The sequence below is a fragment of the Mauremys reevesii genome, linkage group 11 (genome assembly GCF_016161935.1).
Source record: "Mauremys reevesii isolate NIE-2019 linkage group 11, ASM1616193v1, whole genome shotgun sequence".
NCBI lineage: Eukaryota > Metazoa > Chordata > Testudines > Geoemydidae > Mauremys > Mauremys reevesii.
The window spans coordinates 6,279,838-6,294,086 of record NC_052633.1 but is presented as its reverse complement, the minus strand read 5'-3'; the positions used below and the strand labels follow the sequence as shown (position 1 = coordinate 6,294,086).

The 14,249-nt window shown below is 45.5% G+C and overlaps 2 long non-coding RNA genes across 2 annotated transcripts; both read left to right on the top strand.

Annotated features, from left to right (window-relative positions):
• The first annotated feature begins 657 nt into the window (after positions 1 to 657).
• LOC120374246 lies at positions 658 to 2,353 on the top strand. Its single transcript, XR_005585958.1, has 4 exons — positions 658 to 687; positions 1,404 to 1,430; positions 1,756 to 1,878; positions 2,294 to 2,353. It is a non-coding gene; the product is annotated as an uncharacterized LOC120374246 (long non-coding RNA).
• Positions 2,354 to 10,472: 8,119 nt separating this feature from the next.
• Positions 10,473 to 13,408, top strand: LOC120374214. Its single transcript, XR_005585933.1, has 3 exons — positions 10,473 to 10,495; positions 11,307 to 11,459; positions 13,364 to 13,408. It is a non-coding gene; the product is annotated as an uncharacterized LOC120374214 (long non-coding RNA).
• Positions 13,409 to 14,249: the final 841 nt, after the last annotated feature.

Below are 14,249 nucleotides of genomic sequence, written 5' to 3'. Positions count from 1 at the left end.
TAAATCAACTGGAATATAAATATTGTACTTGCATTCTTAGTAGTCTGCTGTAAAACTAGGCAAATAGCTAGATGAGTTGATAAACCCCCTGGAAGACCTCTGCAGACCCTCAGGGGTACACAAGTAGCTCTGGTTGAAAACCACTGATCTAAAGGCTAGAGCAGGAGACTAGGCCTCTGGGCTTCCACTGCTGGCTCTGCCATTTACTCACTGTGCAGCCTTAGGCAAGACATTTAGCGCCTGATCTTGTACCCACCAGTGTCAATGACTAAGCTCCCGTGTACTTCACTGCTGTAGGTTCAGCATTTTAGGCTCTCTGTGTCAGAGTTACCTAGTGGGAATGATGGAGATACTAATATCTCCACGCCTCACAGTTATTATATTGCTTAAATACTTTTTGCAAGTGGTTTGAGATCTTTGGCTGAAAAGAGCTTTGCAAGCGCAAGCTGCTATTGCTGCTGTGAGGAATTCCTCGGTCAGCAGCAGATCAGAATTCCAAAGCAAAAGGAATCAGAAGAACTTTCTGATTGTCTAGGACTACCACCATGGGAGAAGAGGCAAGACTCGCAGCACCCTGATGCTGGCCTACAGCAGCGTGGCTGTCCATGCTCCAAAAGACCAGCTTCTCTCCCGAGTAGAGGCAGACATCACAGGAACATCCTTCTCCATTACAGAGCCAGTGGTCAGGTAAGAGCTTTGCGTGATAAGTGTCACATAACTCAAATTTAAAACTGGAATGGACGGAGTGTGAGCTGTCACATGTTGTATCATTTTTGTTGCTCTTCTTTGTATTTTCGCTAGGTTTTCTATAGTCTTCTGAAATTCTGTAGACCCCAGCTACACAGTAATTCAGATGCAGTGACACTCAGGCTATTCAGAATAACACTCTAACTCCCCTCATATGGATGTGTATCTAGCTCTATCTTTTGCTACCCAAGAGAGACTAGTGCTAGCCTGTATGTAGTTGATTTGCTGTCACGCTGTTTCTTGGACTCACTACTTCCCTTACCTCTTATCTGTCGTCTTGTTTGTCTGTGTGCTCCGTTATTTCTGTTCCCCAGGTGCCTGACTGCTGGTCCTGACTCTCATCTCAGTGCAACCTCTCCACATCACTTTGCCATTCAGTTCTGCCTTGTCTAACTGAGACTCTCACTTAGGCATTGCCAAAAACAGTTGAACCAAACTGAGATCTTCCAGTAGTTCACAAATGCAAATACTACAGAGGATGGCCCCTGATAATGACCTCTGCAAAACACCCCCTCTGGATACCTTTCCTGCCTTTTGGAAGATTTAACAATAGTGATTTCTCTCTGCTCCATATTCACCAGCCAGGACATTTTGAGGATGTGTGTTATGTGGGACTATCAACATTGCTAATAGCTGTTTTGCATTTCGTTTTTCAGGTGCTGGGCATCACTGTTGCGAACAAGGTACATTCTAAATAATCTGCCCTCAGCTCTTGCATTTTCTGTACACAAGTTGCTTGTTTAAATTGCACAGAGTTTGGTTTCCTTGCTACATCAAGCAGGAGTCCTGGCTGCTCTGGTGTAAGTAGGCCTGGATTTATTTGATGAACCTGGGTTTTCTCTTCTTCTGAGGTGGGTGCAGAGCCAGGGTCCTCTACCTTCTGGGGTCTGGGGACACCTCTCTCCTCTCCCGAGGCTAGATTTAATTCCTGATCTTTATCTTCTGGACTCTGGTTCTTCTCTCAGTTTCTCATCCACATCCTCTTGTTTCTCCTTCTCGATTATGTAGGACATGAACCTAAAATTAACCCTCATCCAGAATGTCATGGAGATTAGCTGTGCCATCTTGGAGACCAGAGACTCCCAAGAGTTCGAATTCTCATACAAACTGGAGCTCCTTGGCTACATGTTGGTGAGTGATTAGGAGCTTTGAGGACTGAAGTACAAGAGAGTTTGTTGTAATGTAATGAGACTGGTTTTCTGGGGAGATGATATTTTATCCATTGGCTGTGACTGTACTACTGCAGTCTCATGAGCTACCTGCATGGCACCCAGAATGCTGGGTCCACTCTGAGCTTGGCAGGGATGCTAACATATATTGTGGGCTGTAACTGGAAGGAATGGCTTGTGTCTTGTGAGTTCTCTTTCTGTCCTCTGTATAGCCTGCAGATGGCCCTACAGCCCATTTCTGAGGCAGAGAGCCTGCTGGGCACGGTGTCTGTTTATTCCAGGTCTGGCATATAGCCCTGTTTCAGGGTGTGAGAGGAAGGCCTCTCTGCCTTTCAAATCCATTTCCCATTTTTGATGTCCCCATTCATGCATTTCAGGACTTCATTAAACAGGAACCACTGGATTCCCTGGCATCTCCAGTTCGCTACCAGGCAGTTCTTGCCATTGGACATCTGAGGTAGGCTATTTTCTGCCATATTTCTTGGCACTGTGATGCCTTCTTATTTGTTAATTCATGAGTGTCAGGTTGGGAGCAGTCAAAAGCCTGCAGGGTTTGGCTCACCAGGGCCGCCCGGGGGGAGCAAATGGGGCAATTTTCAGGGCCCCTGGAGTGGGGTCCTTCACTCCGGGGGCCCTGGAAAACTCTCACGGGGGCCCAGGTCTTCAGCAGCAATTCGGCCGCGGGGGGAACTTCCGCCTCGGGACCCACCGCCAAAGTGCTGGGCCTTCGGCGGCAATTCCCCATCGCCAAAGACCCCAGACCCCCTGAATCCTCTGGGTGGCCCTGTGGCTCACATGCTGCTCACCAGCAGGACTTTAGTTCTTAAGGATTTGAATGTGTCCATTTGGGGGTTTGTGCTCGAAAGACACAAGATTGGAGGTTGTGGGGCATGCAGTACAATGGAGCAGAGTTCAGATGGGGAGGGAGGTGTCTGGCTAGCTGGCAGGGGGGAGGAAGCTTGTGGGTTTCTCTAAAAGGAGATTTGAAGTTTTAGCTTTACTTCTAGAGGAGCCAATACTTAAGAGAGGTGCAAAGTGAAGGGTTGTTTGCACTTGGGGTTCTAGATTGGGACAATCTCTAGTCATTGGACCCATTTCTTTTACTTGGAGGTGGTACTGAGTCTAATGCATGACTTTTCTCTCTATCTTTCTTCTGCCAGCAAGCTCAAACCATCTCTGACCCTGGAGGAAAACCGTGAGCTCCTTGGTCAGTGCTTCAAAAGTTTATTTCCCCTTCCTCCCTTGGAGAAGATGAAAGAGGAAGACGGGACAGCAAAGGATGCTCAGCATATACAAGTACGTGACAACAATTCTCCTCCGGCACCATCCACTGTATTTCTGCCCAGCAGGCACTGGGTGATGGCAGTCCCACATGGCCCCCCTGCAAGGTTATAGTTAGCTTTCCCCAGCCCACACACACAAATGATCTGTGCTGAGCCTCACTCCTTCTTTTCTGGTTTCAGTCACTCTATGTGAGATCCTTGGAAGCCCTTGGCAAGCTAGTGGAGACTTTGCTGGAGGAAGAACCAACCGCAGACTGGTTCCAGGAAATGTTTGATGTGAGTAGTCCATTGAACCGTGGTGGAGATTGTTTCTTGTGTTACAGCAGGGAAGAGTCAGAGATTTAGGGGGTCAAGCTTCAGTTGTGGAGGAATTTTCCACAATGGAGTGAATTTTAGGGAGAAAGCACCCAATTCTTCCTGGGATAAGCGGGCATGTGCCCCACTGAAATCCACAGAAGCTATGCCATTTTATGCCAGGGCTGGATTGGGACCAAGTTCTTACAGTGTCATTGACACTACTTGGGCGCAAGAAAATCACCACTGCAGTAGCCAAATCCAAGAGAACCAGTTGAAACTGATCACTTCTTCTAAGAGGAATTCATGAATATTGAGTTAAGCCCTGTGTATGGAAACTCATTCAGAGGAAACTTCCTGTTCCTCAGACATGAACAGAATATTGTGAAGGGCTGAGGGTGGGAGTTTGATGCACGTTCAGTATAAAAATGAAGTTATAAAAGGAGCTGGGCTGGGGGGACTTCTCTGCTCTTATTCAAATTAATAAAAAGAAATGCTTCTCTCTGTCATTTTGCCAATCAATGTGGGAGAAGTTGCCCAGGAAATAGAACACAGCAGCAGACATCAAACAGCATGCAATGTGCTAGACAGCTCCCATCAGACAGTCTACAGCAGACATCACATACACGGGCCCAGATTCATCTCTCATGTAACTCCTTTGGCTTCAATCACCAGAGGTGAATCTGGTCCCTGGGACTTGTATATCTAAGGGGCTCTTCCATTAGACATGTAATTCCTTTGCTACATGGAGGTCAGATGCTTTGGAGAGGGATTTTAGTGACAATTAAACCTGTTTAAGAGGAACTTTTGGGAGGGATTTTCTGGTACTAACTCTGTCCATTCCCCTGCTCTACCAACAGCTCCTAAGGACATGGTTCAGTTCAGGGAAGGAGTGGGAGAGAGAGAGGGCCTTGCAGGCCAGCACCCAGCTGCTGACTGCCTATCGAGAGACAGTTCATAGCACAGTGAGTATAGCCTTACTCTTCCTTGAGCTGACTTCCCTGCTTACATCAGATCTGACACTCAACGCAAATGCATGAAAAACTCTTCCAGGACAGCAGTTGGGATCTCAAGGTGACTAACATCCCTCTGCTTCCGTGAGAGAGAGGTTTACACAACAATGCAGTGACCACACTGCAGGCAGACTGCAAGAAGTAGAGGGAGACAACCGCCAAACTGATGGCTTATTCTATCATTAGATTCACCAAGTCAACAACAAAAGAGCTTCCACCCTAGTTAACAAGATGCCAAACGCGGTCCCCTTTTGGCATTCCAGACTTTGGCTCCCATCTAAACATCCCTGTCTTGGAAGAGAGGAGGGATAGCTCAGTGGTTTGAGCACTGGTCTGCTAAACCCCAGGTTGTGAGTTCAATACTTGAGGGTACCATTTAGGGAACTGGGGTAAAAATCTGTCTGGGGATTGGTCCTGCTTTGAGCCAGGGTTGGACTAGATGACCTCCTGAGGTCCTTTCCAACCCTGATATTCTATGTCTAATATAGTGAGGGGTTACTGGAAACCTGATTCACCATATGTGGGGTTCACTGATCATAAAGTCCCAGATGCTTATCCCCAGGTCAATGTGAATCTCAGGTCTTCCCCAAATATCACGCTGTCAGCCAATCCTTAACTAAATCTAAGATTTATTGTTAAAAGAAAGAAGAGTTACAAATGGTTAAAAGATCAATATCCAGACAAGTGACTTTCCATGTTCATAGTTCAGGATCACAACAGTGATGGAATAAACTGCTGGTTTGTAAAAGTCTCTCTGGAATCATCCCAACAGATCAGAATCCAAAGGCAGCTTAGATGTAATGTCTGTTAGTTTTCCAGGCATTTTCCAGGTTCTTCCAAATGATTATTTGGAAGATCTCTGTCCTATGGCTTACACTGTCCCTGTTCAACATTTAAACGGTCTAGAGATGATAGGATCAGGCCCAAGCCTTCTCTTTTATAGCTATTCTACCAGGCTGACAAGCCTACCTCACAGAAATTGTCACAGAAGGACCTTCCCCCAATGCAGATGGCCTGTTGTACTTTGCTTTGAAGATAATCTTCTATTTCCTGTGCATACACAGTAAACTAGTTACATTCATTCACATAAGGTAATTAGCCGTTCTTCCATTATAACACAGATAGTTAAGCTGAAGATAATGTAGAAATGATTGGTTTCCTGAAGTGTCTTACATCTTTGATTTTAAGGCTAACTGAACACCTTGCACACATAATTAAGGCAATTAAGCCATGAAAGGGAATTAGCATCTACAAGCTAATTTATTTACATTGTGAAACTTCTAACCCGGTATAGATAACCACAGACAAATACACTTAGCATCTATTGTTCATTTTGAATGAGTTGATGATTGCTAGTCTAATGCGTCTCTTTGAAATTCACATGCACGTGAACTGTCTTGATACAGTAGAAGTGTCTCTTGTTAAGTTATTATGGGTCATACACAGGTTGACTGGTCTGCCAGTGTCACAAATGCATTCTTGGTTCTTATGCTCCCAGGATGCTAAAGCTGAATTTCTATGTAATCCGCTAAGAACATAAAACATAAGAGTGGCTATCCTGGATCCCCCAGAAGAATGGTTCATCTACCCAGTATCCTGTCTTCTGACAGTGGTGGGTGCCAGATGCATCAGAGGGAATGAACAGAACAAGGCAATTGTCAAGTGAACCATCCCCTGTTGGACAGTCCCAGCCCCAGCGTCTGGCAGTCAGAGGTTTAGATACATCCAGATCATAGGGTTGCATCCCTGACCGTGTTAGCTAATAGCCAGAGATGGACCTATCCTCCATGAACTCATCTCATTCTTTTTTGAACCCAGTTATACTTTTGGCCTTCACAACATCTCCCTGGCGATGAGTTCCACAGGTTGACTGCATTGTGTGAAGAAATGCTTCCTTTTTTTGTTTTAAACCTGCTGCCTATTAATTTCATTGGGTGACCCCTTGTTCCTGTGATATGTGAAGGGCTAAATAACACTTCCTTATTGACTTTCTCTACACCAGTCATGAGTCTATAGATCTCTATCATAGTCCCTCTTAGTCGTCTCTTTTCCTAGCTGAAAAGTCCCTGTCTTTTTAATCTCTCCTTATATGAGAAGTTGTCCCATACGCCCAATAATTTTTGTTACTCTTCTCTGTATTTCTTCCAGTTCTAACATATCTTTTTTGAGGTGAGATGAGCAAAACTGCACGCAGTATTCAAGGTGTGGGGGTACTGTAGATTTCTATAGCGGCATAATGATATTTACTGCCTTATTATCAATCCGCTTCCTAATGGTTCCTAACATGTTGTTAGCGTTTTTGACTGCATGTGGAGCAGATGCTTTCAGAGAACTGTACACAATGACTCTGAGGTCTCTTCTTTGAGTGATAACAGCTAATTTAGACCCCATCCGTTTGTATGTACAATTGGGATTATATTTTCCAATGTGCGTTACCCAGTTCAGTACAGGAATCAGAGGCACAATGTTACCAGATGTGCCCATTACTTTGGGGAGGCTCATTAATTAGGGTTACTCTTCTGTGGGGGAAGGGAGGGGTGGGGCGGTTCTGTAATTCTATTACTGTGTTGCTTATGTCACTTGTGTGTTCTACTCCTTCCTTCTACAAGTCCCCTCCCAATGGAGCTCTCCTGCAGGACTAGGTTCCCCAGGGCTAATAAGTAGAACTAGACGAACATGCGTACACACACTAGCAGAGCAAGTCAATCAGCACTCCCCAGCTGATCCCCTCATATGTCCCTGCATTCAGTGGGCTGGGCTGAGCAGCACTTTCAAGCTGGTACCCTCATGTGTCCCTGGTCTCAACAGGCTGGGTTCAGCAGCACTTTCCACTGCTCCCCCCACCCACTTATGTGCCCCAAGTTTAACACATTCCTATCACACTTTCACATTACAATTGTACTGGTAGTAACCCACTTGATGAACAAACCCCACTGTATTTTGGGGTACTACAGGGATCTTTAGCTTAGGTACAAGAAGCGTCGCTGCAGAGTAAATGGGGGAAGCTAAAAACACAAAGAGTAAAATTCAGAGAGAGAGAAGCAACCAGCTGACCCATAACAGTTATTGATTGAATCATAGTGATAACCACACCAGGAGGGCTAAACAAACATAACAGCTACATTTTAAAGGTTAATACCTGAGGTAGGAAAGAAAACAGAGAGAGAGAGATGGATCCCACCCACTCCATGAGGCTTGAACTGGTCGGGGTTCCCAGGTGATGGTGGTCGCTCAGGGTCCTGAGTGCTGGAGACAGGCAGAGCCCCCAGCACGATCAGTCAGGAGATGGAATCCCAGTGGAACTGATGCAGAGTTTGGGCCTATACATCAGAACCCTTACCTGGGCATAGGTAGGGGTTTTGTTGAGAAAATACAATGGTTCAAGGGAGAACACTAGATTTGTTTATGGGTAAACTGATGGCTCAAGGGTTTTCTTTAGGCTAGTCAATAGGAGCTGATCATTCTTGGCTATGGGTGTTGTTTTCTTCCGGGGAGCTCACAAGGCAACTAGGCTGCTTCAGTATTTTGGGATATGAGTCAAAGATTTATTACTAGAATTGGTCTGATAATTGCTGAGCTGAGTGTGTGCAGGCGTAGGTTCATTAGCATCTGGAGCAGGGATTCCCATGATTCAATGCGTCCCTGCTTTTCTGGTCCCAGAGTTCAGTGCGGTTCTCTGTTCTTCATTCTTTATGCTAATCCCTATTCCATCTTTCATGCAGTTGAGGCTAGAGAGTTGTCTCTGTTCTTCATTCTGTATGCAAATGGAGATGTCTTAATCTTGTCACCCTTGTCAGGAGGCATCTAGGTGTGTCTCCCCAAATCCTTCATTGTTCTCTGCAAGCCTTTTCTCTGATCGGTTTTGGTTCAAACAGAGATGGGAATTGGGGGTGTCCTTCAGGAGTCACACAAGCTAGATACTGTGCCCTGGTTCCCCAAAAACACAGAGCTGACTGGTATCAACAATAAAGATGGCAAGTGAAGTCTAGTACAGCTGGAGAACGTTCATTCTTCATTCTTTTTTAATTAGACTCAGGAAACTTTTCATCAGTTTGGATCTCTGATTGGAGCAATAGCACCATACAGCTGTGATTCACTGGCCACATCTCGTCAGTGGGTGGTTGACTGTATCAGCTGCCTTCTCTGTATACAAGGTGAGAGACCATTAGCAGGTATAAGTAATTCTTCAGCTTCTTTCACTGTTGTAATGTCCATTTTCTGCCTGTCTAGTTCTTTCTGTCCTGTCTGTTGGCACTTAGATAACAGAGTGGTGGGCATCTTGTAAATAGCTCATTAGAAGAGACGATTATGATGTGTAAAGAGTGTGGCACACTTCTGGGAACTGTACAAATAATAAATGGTCTGCACCAGGTAGATAACTGCTCAGTTCCTTAGGGCTTCTCTACACAGGGACACTAAGGAGAGTTAATCCAAATGAACTAAAGGTGTAAATTTTAAAGTGTCATTAAACACGTGTGGATGCTCTGATTCTGAATGAAAATGGCCCTTCTTAATTTAAGTGAATTACATGAATTAAACTAACCTGAAAAAAGGCCCCTTTAATTCTAAATAAGTGTGTCCCCAGAGGTGTTTAATGAAGTTTAACTAATGCAGTTTGAAAATGAATTTGATTAGCTTTCTTGACTTCTCCATGTAAACAAGCCCTTGGTACTAAACATTTTCATTCTCTTTACCCTGCCACTGGCTGTATTGGAGGGGTTTCCTGGAATAATTCTTTAAACAAAAAGTTCTTGCAGCAGCCCTCTGTCATGAGCATTCAAAGCTATTGGAGTAAGTGTAGGCCATTTTCCCCTTTGTGAAAGAGTGGGACAGGGTAGGCAATCTATGGCACGGGTGCGAAGGCGGCACTCAAGCTGATTTTCAGTGGCACTCACACTGCCCAGGTTCTGGCCACCAGTCCGGGGGGCTCCGCATTTTAATTTAATTTTAAATGAAGCTTCTGAAACATTTTAAAAGCCTTATTTACTTTACATACAACCACAATTTAGTTATATATTATAGACTTATAGAAAGAGACCTTCTCAAAACGTTAAAATGTCTTACTGGCACATGAAACCTTAAATTTGAGTGAATAAATGAAGACTCGGCACAGCACTTCTGAAAGGTTGCCGACCCCTGGAGTAGGATGTTCTTTTCACCTAATGGGATAGATCTTGGTTATTATTTAAGGCCATTTCCAATTAGGGTGACCAGACAGCAAATGTGAAACTCATGCAGGACGGGGGTGGGGGATAATATGAGTCTATATAAGAAAAAGACCCCAAAATTGGGACTGTCCCTATAAAATTGGGACATCTGGTGACCCTATTTCTAATTATTATTAATCAGTCCTAAAAACAGTGTTGGTGATTCACAAACAGAATAAGGGATTCCAGTCTTTGAGTGTACAACATAGAAATCCCAGCATTGTTTAGAAGTGACGGATGAGCATGGGTTTCCTGCCGAAGGTTTTGTCAGCCCCATCTTGAGAGTTTGGTGGAGGATTCACCTCTACATTGGAACCTCACATCTACCTGCATGAGTTGTACTTGAATGTGAGATTAGATGTAAATAGTGAGAGCAGAGACACTACTGAAACCAGACACCCCAGAAAGCTGCTCCAAGCTGAATACGATGCTTGTTCAATCCTGTATCAGTCACAATAACATACCACTACTGTTAACTTTCAGACATTTAGGGTGTAATCCCGACTCCATTATAGTCAACAGGAGTTTTGCCATTGACTTTGATGGGGCCAAGATTTTACACTATGCTGATAACAGCCTAGCACATGGATCCTCCTGTATGAATATCCATGCAGTAGAGGTTCAGTTTCATTAGTCGTTACAGTACTTTTTTTCCTTTTCTCCACTCCAGGCCAGCCCATGAACCTGGGGTCAGCGGAGGAGGTGCTGAGATGTCTCCGTGGCGAACTAACAGCAGCTCCGGACCCGAGGCTCTGTTTCAGGCATCTTCCAAAATGGCCAGGGTAACTGACTCAAAAAACTTGTGCGGATGTTCTAGTGACCAGGCACCCTTCATTTTACATTTACACTTTCATGATGCCTTTCTGTACTTGGAGCGAGCTGTGGGTGCAGGGCATTCGTTGCTAGTAACCAGCAAGATGCTTTTCATAGATGTGTGCCATGAATGCCATGTAAAATCCAGATTCCACAGAATGTTGCAAGCCCATGAAAATGCACACGCAGATGCACACACATGTACCTATCCAGCTATCCATGAGAAAAAACTGTATTAGTGGAACATCAAGCTGAGAACCCATCCAGTCTTCATTCTGTCACCTTGTGGGTTTGCCTATATTTGTGAGCATGCCTCTCTTGACTTCATTGTATATGTTGTAAAAAGATGCAGTGTATCTAAGAGAATACAAACTGGAAACTTACCTCCTGCATAGCCGGTACAATGTTGTGCTAACTGTGCAACAGAAGCTTTGCCTCGAACCTGATCTCATTAGTGTAGAATACAAAAATGTAGTATATAGACTATGGAGAGAATTTTAATCCCAAATGGCTAGCTGGACATGAGGCTAATTAACAAATTGTTAATTAATCAGAGGGTAGCTGTGTTAGTCTGGATCTGTAAAAGCAGCAAAGAGTCCTATGGCACCTTATAGACTAACAGACGTATTGGAGCATGAGCTTTCGTGGGTGAATACCCACTTCGTCAGATGCAATTTGCTGATGCATAGATCTTTTTCCATAGAGAAATTAGGCCTCCATTTTTACAAGTGCTGGAGCCAAACATCATTGCAGTCTCTCCTGTTTTTGATTTATTCCCAGGTTGTTAGTGAGTACTTTCCCCCAGAACAGGCCACAGCCTTTATTGAGGCCACAGTGGAAAGTATGCTGTCTGCCAGCCCCACCTGTGCCACGGCAGCTGGACTGTGGATGAAGGTTATACTGAAGGAGTGTGGAGATGCCATGCTCGATAAGGTAAAACGGGAAACTGGAGAGGTTTTCTGCCTAAACTCGAGGCTTTTAGATCTTTGCCCTCATGTGTAATGAACAAAAATCTTGCTGTTTCTCCCCCTCGGACGTAGAGTCGATTCCATCTCTGTTCTCACCCTAAACTAGGCAACGGCAGAATCAATAGCAATAGACAGAGAGAATCCAAGGGAAAAGGAAGATGGTTGGTTATTTATTTGTCTGGCTTGTTGCCACAGTATTCAGCCAAGAAAGGCTTGAAAAAACAGACTCTGGGGAAAAGACAAGAAGACAGAATGACTGGCACTTGGAGGCATCCAGTTCTTAGGAGGCCTATGGCTAAGGGCTACCTGGATAAAAATAGTCCTGTAGTCATTCCCAGTGAGTCTGGAGCCTGAGCTCTTGCCAGGTTTCAGAGCCTGGGCTGCAGCCCGAGCAGGAACAGCTACACTTTTAGCCACATAGTGCAAGCCCCTCAGGCCCAGGTTGACCTGAGCTCTGAAACTCACTGCTGTGGGATTTTTTTAGTGTGTAGACGTACCCTTTAAGAATAGAAGGAGGGAGGGAGAAAACTATAGTGTCTTTGGGATCCACTATTTATATGCCTTATTCTGGAGCCCAGTGCGTTAGGGCTAGATGAAAGGAGCACTCCACAAATCTTCTATCAAGGCTGGTGAAGGCCTCAGGACAGGGAACCCTCGCAGCAGAACTGCCACGTTTGCACAGTGTTTCGAAGATGTGAAGGGCTAGGAATGAATGAGAGGTCGTCACCTGTTCATAGTCCCAGGCATTTGCACACTGTGTTTAAAGCACTTGCATATTTTGTGCTTGTGGTTGTTTATGAACTGTGCATCCTTCGAGGCAAATGGTTGCATTTGGCTGCTTAAATCACACCTGCAAAATCTGGGCAAGCAAAGCCTTCTTTTGTGCATGCCAGCTGGTTTATTTAATGCATAGCTGGGCACCACCACATTAAATTACCTGGTATGTACAGGGAAACCCCGCTCAGGGGCGGCTCCAGGCCCCAGCACGCAAAGCGCGTGCTTGGGGCGGCTGCCTTGTGAGGTGCTCTGCCGGTCGCCTGCGGGAGGTCCACCGGAGCCACGGGTGCCACCGTGCTTGGGATGGCGAAATGGCTAGAGCCGCCCCTGACCCTGCTATAATGCGCCCCGTAATAATGCGAATTCGGCTATAACACGATTGTAAAGTGGCTCCGGCCGCCCCAGGCCAAAAAAAAAAAAGCAGCTGGAGCGCTGCGGAAGCGCAAAAGAGAGAGAGAAAAAAGAGAGAGAGAGAGAGAGGCTTTGTGAAGGGAGAGGGGCTGGAGTGCCCCCAAAGGGGAAAAAAAAGCAAAAAATGGAATGTGCCTTCCCCACTGCCTCTTCCCACCTGCCCCCGCTTACCCTTTTGGTGAGAAGAGCCACTCTCTCCCCAGCTGCTCCTCTCTCTTCCTCTGCCCGTTGCACATCTCCCCTGCTCTCCCCAAGTGTTTCCCTCTCTCACCGCATGGCTGAGAGCTCCCGCTGCTGGAGCTCCACCCTTTCAGTTACTGCGGTGGGCAGTTCGCAAATGCAAGTAGTTTTCTGCCCAAGAGAAATCGACCGGCTTGAAACTGACCAGCTTGAAATGGTAACCCCTGCTATACCGCGACCCCACATTTAGCGCGATCCAATTTTTTGGACCCTGATCATCGTGTTATAGCGGGGTTTCGCTGTATGTGTGTGTGTCAGTGTTAATTTTTACAGCCAAGTGTGGGCAATTGTTGTGGGTTAAAGTTACACAGACATATTTGAACGTTTGTTTCTTGAGGAATTTCTAAAAAATCAGCAAATGTGTAAATAAAGGTTTTGATTCTGTAGAATGAATGGAGAGAAAGAAAAAGGGACATTTCTTTCTGGTTTTGTTCCTTCCAGGTGCCAGCTATTGTGGATATAATATATAGCCACATGGCTACTATCAGGAGGGCAGCTTGAGGCAATTCCTGCTGGAGGCAGTGTCTATTTTAGCTCACCATCACCTAGAGGCAGTGATCTCCAGCCTACTCAGCAACCATCTGCCAATGGACAGGTATATACCGCTACCTATTGCATTCATCTTGGTAAAACATGGATCCCACAGCTTTGCTGGGAGATGTAGGGCTTTATTTAAGCAGCAGACATTTTGGGATAATTCCTGATGGTTAATAGCCTGGGTCTTTCTCCAGGAAGGTCCAAGAGCATGGTAAGGTGGGGTGTGGAGAGAAATTAAGTGTCATTCTGTTTCCATTAATTCATAACTGCTTTGACATCCTAAAGACCTAACTTTACTGGTATAACTGGAGTGTATTGTTAGAAACATCTACTTCTCTAGCAGGGCTGGCTCCAGGGCTTTTGCTGCCCCAAGCAGCAAAAAAAGGGCGGGGAATAAAAAAACCCTGCGATCGCGATGTGCAGCTCTACTCCTTTGCTCTGAGAAGGAGTGAGGACCAACCGCCGAATTGCCACGAAGACCCAGATGTGCTGCCCCTCACCATTGCCTGCCCCAAGCAGCTGCTTGCTGGGCTGGTGCCTGGAACCGGCCTGGCTCTCTAGACACCTGAATTGACCTCACTTTGGAAATTAGCTATTGCTGTTGATTTCCTGGTAGCATGACAGCTTCAAGTCAATCCCTGGCTGATGATAAAGAATAGGGCCAATATTGTCATCAGACCGCCGCTTGGTATCGGTCAGGGTGTGGCTGCTAGAATAGAGTTGCTGTCCTTGGGATTTAAAACTGGACTGGAAGCAGATCCATCATTTCATTTAAAGGTCCCCAACTGGG